At 46.3% G+C, this 7,184-nt stretch overlaps 1 long non-coding RNA gene across 1 annotated transcript; it reads left to right on the forward strand.

The window, feature by feature from the left end:
- The first annotated feature begins 3,064 nt into the window (after window positions 1-3,064).
- Window positions 3,065-6,485, forward strand: LOC147964436 (uncharacterized). The gene is made up of 2 exons (XR_015607564.1): window positions 3,065-3,494; window positions 5,088-6,485. It is a non-coding gene; the product is annotated as an uncharacterized LOC147964436 (long non-coding RNA).
- The last annotated feature ends 699 nt before the right edge of the window (window positions 6,486-7,184 follow it).

The raw sequence follows: 7,184 nt of genomic DNA on the forward strand, positions 1-7,184 counted from the left end.
CGAGACGTCTCTCGTCGACACTAACTAACAGGAGGCTAGCACTTGACGGAAGAAGCACCTTGATTGATCCTGATGGTTGGGTGCGTACGTAGCCGATGCATGCACGTACAACTAGATTTACTTTCCGAGGGGTATTCCTCAAGCTAGCTTCATAGATAAATCTGATTTTATTTCCGAGGGGTATTCTGCAAGCTAGCTTATAGATAAAGCTAGCACGAGGCACGGTCCTTGATTAATTTCAGCGGCCGTATGCGTACCAACGTACCCCGATCGACTCTGGAGCTAGCTACAACAGACCTGCCAACACATGGAGGAACTAGCGATTGCTGTAGTGCCAAGCTCTCCTTGCTTTATTCTCACCGTTGCTTGCTTTGTTTCAGATAGTGTTGATTACAGTGTACAGTACCAAGCAATTCACACCTATTTGAATAGGAAGTCTGGCTTAATTCCTACAATTTTGAATAGGAAGTAGGAAGTCTGGCTTGATTCCTATAAATTTGATGATCTACTCCTATTCGAATAGGAAATTTGGCTTACTTCCTATAAATTTGACATCAATTTGAGTCTGGCCGCATCATGTAGATTTTGCAGGTCCGCGGCTTTACACAATCGAAGAAGTTTCACTAATCTCAGGTAACAATGTGATCTTCTCTTCCATGTATGATTGACATGTTGACTTGGACTAATTAACTAGATTGCAGAAACATTAATTTCGGCCTTTTTTAGGGATTTTCAAAGATTTTTGTTTTTGAGGTAAAATCAATATTCTTTCTCCCACTTATCTGTCATTGATGGCATTGTTAATCTCAATGGTATTATGCAATTATTGTTGCCCAGTGGTTCGAAAAAATAGTGTTGTCTGGTCTTTGTTTTAATTTTACAACTTTTTGGCTCATGCACCAGGAAATCATATTGGTTTGTGCCTTTGTGGAGTTTTATTATCTTCAACACTCAAATTTTTAGGTCAGAGCAGAATCGATGTTTGTTTACTCAGATTATTGTGGTGCCGATTCATCAGTACGTTATGCTTGGCATCGTTTTTTTAGTCATGTACAAACTGTCGTCAAACGTAGATTGCCATTGTGACCGACGCTCCTAATCTCGCCGGAATCATTATCAACAGTAGGGGAGCAATCAGGTTCATCAAAATATCAATGATCTCTTTGTCCAGATAACTGTATCATGTCTTTCAGAATCGTAAGCCTGCAAATGATTTCGTACAACCATCAGGTTTGTCGAGAATCTATTTGTCCAAATAATTGTGAATAACACCTTCCCTTTTATTCGGAAGCACATAATTTTTTTTAAATCTGAATCATGCACTTAAGTTCATGGAAATTATTGTTGGCCACATACATTCTAAGTGCATATTTAAAATTTAGCATCAACACACTGGATGTCATGGAGGCCACGGTGCAAAGAAAAAAGGTTTGCAATGGATGTATTTTAAGCTATGTTTGGAAGGACAAAGTTTCAAAGTAAATTAAGATAGCATGAAATGTTGCTATCTTACTAGCTTAGCAAATGTTATTCAATTGACTTGATATAACTAGGGTAATCTTTTTGTGATCTCTTCAAAGATTATTTTTTTGTGTCGGATGTTGCAAATCTGTTTATTAAGTTTCCTTCTGCATCAAAGAAAATTGAGTTGTACATTAAACTATGTAGGTCTGCCATGCAAGCAAGGTTAGAAGAAATTTCGTAATCACTAACAGGCATTTGGCGACTTACTAATTAAACCTTAACTTTTTATCTATGTACATACATGTACGATCGTCATGATTTAGGCTCTTAATAATATATCAACTAATGAATATAATTGTTCCTCACACTTGGCAAATTAACTGGGAAGGTAATTCATATATTTAAATTAACCATTTTTTTACAATGACAATGAACATATCTTTTATGAGCAGTTATATGTGTATATCTCCTTTTCCTTTTATTTCTCAAGGATGCACATGTCTGTGAAGGGGAAAACATAATGTAATCGACATCAATCTATAACTACTAATAAAGGGATCAATGCTTCTGCCCATCCGTCTTAAAACTACCCACTAAGCCATCCATAAGTGAAAACAATGATTCACTTTACGGGCCATTGCCTTTGGTTTATATATACTGCAATCCCTAATGGATCAAAATCACACATCCAGCCCACTGGCCAGGGCCTTACTCCACTACCCAGGTTTCAACCCTAGCCCCGCCCCTTCCGAAAATTCCTATTATATATGTTTACTACCCCATTTAACTTGAGTAGGTATGATAGTTTGATGCTCCCACAAAAGATATTATTGGTACTATATTGGATGTTGATTCCTACCAGGTACCATATGCTAAAGGTTATGATAGGTACATAGTCATCCTATTTTCCAATGTGCACAATAATCAACCAATATATGATGAAATGTTGACTCCTACCGGCTACCATATGCTAAATGTTATCATAGGCACATTGTCATCCTATTTTCCACCGTGCACAATAATCAAACAATATACGATGATGTACACTAAGCTGTTGATGCGAGCTTTATGTAAACAACTCGCTTAATGTTGATCTCGACATTTTTTGAAATTGTGCCCATAAAGATTTTTGGAAACACCTTGAGTACACTTCAAAAATCATTCAAACATTATCTTTTTCCGCAACATCACTTATCATGTTATTTGTTGTGTGAAGATTTCAAGGGATTTGTTGATGTCGACGAGTGGGTGTATGAGAGGTGATTTTTTCTTTCTCCCGTTGCAACGCGCGGGCATGTTTGCTAGATAACTATTAAGGAAAACTACATCACCTAATTGCTTAATTGGGCTCTAGCATTTTAAAACAGTGCCAAATCAGCATTCTTAAATGCTTTTCCATTTGTGAAAATTCCAAATCAATTCGAACTCCTCCGAAACTTTTTGTGGAAGTGTCAATTATTGTAATGCATTCATGTGGCCAGGTTCCACATTCTAAAAAGAGCAATTGGAAGCTCAAAATATTGCAAACAGATTCTGTAAAGTAAAACAGAAAAGTTAAAAAAAGATAAGAGAAATGATATAGGGGGCCCAGGAAGGGCTGGGAGGCCTAGCCCACTGCCAGGTCGTCCCCTTCCTCTGTTCATCGGGCGCTCGTGGACACAGGGCGACCGTACACGACGCCGATGGCCACGGGCGGCCATCCACGCCCCCTGGCGCCCTACAAAGTCGCGGTCGACCTCTCTGGCCAAACCCTAGCTCCCAAATCCCCTTTCCCCTCTCGGTTTCGTCCTCCCCTTGCAGACCCGAGAGCTCCATGGTCGCGTCGCTGTCGAACCCGTGGCCACCGAGGCCCATTTGCCGCTCCACCGTCTTCTGGAGCTCCGCCGCGTCCGTCTACGTCGACTACGTCCCTGGATCGACGAGGAGGACCACCCGCGTCGTCGCCCACTTCGTCTTCTTCCTCGGATCACCGTCGCCCTTCGTCGTCGATCCGGCCGAACCCCTGCGCTCCTAAGCTCCCGCCGGCCGCTGTGTGCCTCAACATGAGCTCTCCTTTGACTCCCCCTTTTTTTTCCCTTTGGTTCGTCGCCTAAGTCATCGTAGCCGCCATAGCCGAGCGCCCGCAGCGATCTGCGTGGACACGCTCACCGCGTGATGGTCGCACCCCTCGTGCCTCCCTGCCGCGAGCCTCGTCGGCTCCGCCTGCTGCTCACTCCCCTGCTCTACTGCTTCTCTTGTTGCTGATACGCCGCCGCCATATGCCTTGCCGCTGCTACCTGCTACGAGCTGTGCTGCTGCTGTCTGCTTCCGCAGTCGTTGCCCCGCTGCGCCTCTACCCCCTCGACCGCTCTGCCGCGCGCGCGCCCAGCCGCCACGGCCCTCCTCTGCCAACAACCTCGCTCGCAGCCGCGCCGCCCTCGCCGATGCAGCTCATCGCCCGCGCTTCTGTCGCCTGCTGCCCTTGCTGCTCTGCCTGCTGTTGGCTATGCTCGCCGCTGCCCAGCCCCGCCGCCGCGCAGATTGCCATCGCCCGCTGACGCCCGAGCCCACCTGCATCACCTCCGCGCACTGCCTCTCCTCGCCGACGCACCGCACTGCCGCCGGCTCCGCCTTCTGTCCCCGCGCCGAACGGCGCTCGCCCCGCCCCTATTTCCCCCGCTCGGCTCCGCCCGGCCTACCGCTCCTCTTCTTCCACGCCCCCCTTAGCGCGCGCACGCCCGCACGAGGCCGCACCCGCGCCGGCCTGGGCTCCAACCCCGCTCACCACCACCGCTGCCTTGCCGCCTCGCACGCGCCTACGCTGCTCGCCCGCCGACGCTCGCAGCTCCAAGCGCCGCTGCTGCCGCCCCGCCTCTGCTCCCTACGCCGCCGGCGGCCTCGCCATGGCCGCGGCCGCCCCTCCACCCGCGTCGGGGCCTCGCCGGCGCCCCCTGATTCCGCGTGCACGCACGGGCACCCGCCTTGTTAGCCCGCTGCACCCGCGCGTCCGCACACCCGGTTGCCACATTGGGCCACTGACCACGGGCCCGGCCCCTGTTAAAAAAGATTTTATAAATAAATAAATATAAAAACAATTAATTAATTAATTAATTAGGTAATTAATTATCTTAATTAACCTTGCTTAATTAGCCTAATGAATTAGTTTAGTTACTTTAAATCTGTTAATTAGTTAGGTCATTGATAGACGGCCCCACTGCCCTGTTTGACCTGTCAACGGTCTGTGTTGACCGTTGACGTCATGATGACGTCATGCTAGTGCAATAACTCTGTTTTAGATTTAATAATAAATTTAGAAATTGTTTAAATCTTTGATAAATCATAGAAAATAATCCGTAACTCAAATGAAAAGGTTTTCTACATGAAAGTTGCTCAGAACGACGAGACGAATTCGAATAGACAGTTCGTTCGTCTGTCACGCGTCTCTAGCATAGCGAACCTACAATCGTCCCCCTCCGGTTCGTCTGTCTGAAAATGCCAAACTTCGGGAAAGCATTCCTGAATGTTATCCCCCTTCGCCGGTAGCGTGTAGCACCGGGTTAGAACATGTCTAGCTCTGCATAGTGTCCTGTTATGCTCTTGCTTGCTATGTATTTACTGTTTCTCCCCCCTCTTCTCTTCGGTAGACCCCGTGATGGCCGCCGATGCTGCTGTGATTGACTACGTCACCGATGACCCCTCCTTCTCGTCTAAGCAACCAGGCAAGCCCCCCTTTGATCATCCCGATGTCGCCCATTCCATTCTCTCATGCTTGCATTAAATTTTGCGACTGTTATTGTTTGCTCCTATTATGATGCATAGCCTGCTTTTGTAACCTTCTTATTGTTACCTTACCTGCTTATCCTAAATTGCTTAGTATAGGTTGGTTAGTGATCCATCAGTGACCCCCACCTTGTCCTTGTTGCCCCTGCTTCATCATCGACGACTCGAGCAACGTGATCGACAACCAGAACCCAACACCTCACATCACATCACGCCCCTTTTGTTGCTCGACTCTACAGAGTTACCATCGAGTGCCGAGGGTGGTACCTCATACATCACTCCTAATGAGATCTCTGTAGTGTAGCTATTCAGTTGTGGTCATCGAGGGTGATTCCTTCTTAACCACTCCCGATACGACTCTATCGTGCAACCCCTCAAGTGTGAACCTCGAGGGTGGTTCCTCTTACGTTCACCTTGATGATTACATCGAGTGGAATCCATCGAGGGTGGTTCCTCAGGGTTCCCCTTGGTGTTAGAAGATTTGTACATTTTGCATCATGCTTTTATATTGATATTTATTCTATTGTGGGCTGTTATCACACATTATGTCACAATACTTATGCCTTTTCTCTCTTATTTACAAGGTTTACATGAAGAGGGAGAATGCCGACAGCTGGAATTCTGGGCTAAAAAAGGAGCAAATATTAGAGACCTATTCTGCACAACTCCAAAAGTCCTGAAACTCCACGAAAGTCAGTTTTGGAATATATTAAAAATATTGGGCGAAGAAACCACCAGAGGGGAGCCAGCCATCGTCCATGAGGGTGGGGGCGCGCCCTATCCCCTGGGTGCGCCCCCTGCCTCGTGGGCCACCTGGCCGGCCCCCAATGCCCATATTATGGTATAAGGTGTCTTTTACCCTGGAAAAAATAAGGAGGAAGCTTTCGGGATGAAGCGCTGCCGTCTCGAGGCGGAACCTTGGTAGAACCAATCTAAGGCTCTGATGGAGCTGTTCTACCGGGGAAGCATCCATCCGGGAGGGGGAAATCGTCACCATCGTCATCACTATCGATCTTCTCATCGGGAGGGGGTCAATATCCATAAACATCTTCACCAGCACCATCTCCTCTCAAACCCTAGTTCATCTCTTGTATCCGATCTTTGTCTCAAAACCTCAGATTGGTACATGTGGGTTGCTAGTAGTGTTGATTACTCCTTGTAGTTGATGCTAGTTGGTTTATTCGGTGGAAGATTATATGTTCAGATCCTTTATGCATATTAATACCCCCTATGATTATGAACATGAATATGATTTGTGAGTAGTTATGTTTGTTCCTGGGGACATGGGATAAGTCTTGTTATAAGTAGTCATGTGAATTTGGTATTCGTTCGATATTTTGATGAGATGTATGTTGTCTTTCCTCTAGTGGTGTTATGTGAACATTGAATACATGACACTTCACCATTGTTTGGGCCTAGGGGAAGGCATTGGGAAGTAATAAGTAGATGATGGGTTGCTAGAGTGACAGAAGCTTAATCCCTAGTTTATGCGTTGCTTCGCAAGGGCTGATTTGGATCCATATGTTTCATGCTATGGTTAGGTTTATCTTAATTCTTCATTCGTAGTTGCGGATGCTTGCGAGAGGGGTTAATCATAAGTGGGATGCTTGTCAAAGGAAGGGTAGTACCCAAGCACCGGTCCACCCACATATCAAATTATTAAAGTAACGAACGTGAATCATATGAGCATGATGAAAACTAGCTTGATGATAATTCCCATGTGTCCTCTGGAGCGCTTTCCTTTATATAAGAGTTTGTCCAGACTTGTCCTTTGCTACAAAAAGGATTGGGCCACCTTGCTGCATTAGACACACGGTTATTATGGTTACTATGACTTTACACTGAACCATGTTACTAAAGACGGGTCGGCCCTGAGGAGTACCCGCGCGAGCTTAATTGCGAGTGATGTGGAGTCGGGTTGACCTGGAAGGTGCCCGCGAGATACTTACGAGGCGTGGCCG

The sequence above is a fragment of the Triticum urartu genome, chromosome 6A (assembly GCF_056163025.1).
Source record: "Triticum urartu cultivar PI428250 chromosome 6A, HENAU_Tu73, whole genome shotgun sequence".
Classification (NCBI taxonomy): Eukaryota; Viridiplantae; Streptophyta; class Magnoliopsida; order Poales; family Poaceae; genus Triticum; species Triticum urartu.